Source organism: Lytechinus variegatus, chromosome 3 (assembly GCF_018143015.1).
Source record: "Lytechinus variegatus isolate NC3 chromosome 3, Lvar_3.0, whole genome shotgun sequence".
NCBI classification, from domain to species: Eukaryota; Metazoa; Echinodermata; class Echinoidea; order Temnopleuroida; family Toxopneustidae; genus Lytechinus; species Lytechinus variegatus.
This window is the reverse complement of record NC_054742.1, coordinates 30,235,599-30,235,835: the sequence shown is the minus strand read 5'-3', so window position 1 is coordinate 30,235,835 and position 237 is coordinate 30,235,599.

Sequence of the window (237 nt, the reverse complement as noted above, 5' to 3'; positions counted from 1 at the left end):
TATATCAATTATTAGTAGTATACTAAACCCAATGATGTGGGTAAAGGTAAAACCGACGACCAACGTCCGTGACATAACAATTACTTGTTAAGGGGTTCTATTCAGGGAATTCTTGCCAAGAGTATCGTTTTGTTTCTGTTTAGGGCAGGGTTTCATACGCCAGAACTTGTTAAGGGGTGCATTTTCAGAATTCAGAAAATACGTGTTTAGGGTGCTTTTCGAGACCCCATGCATCAG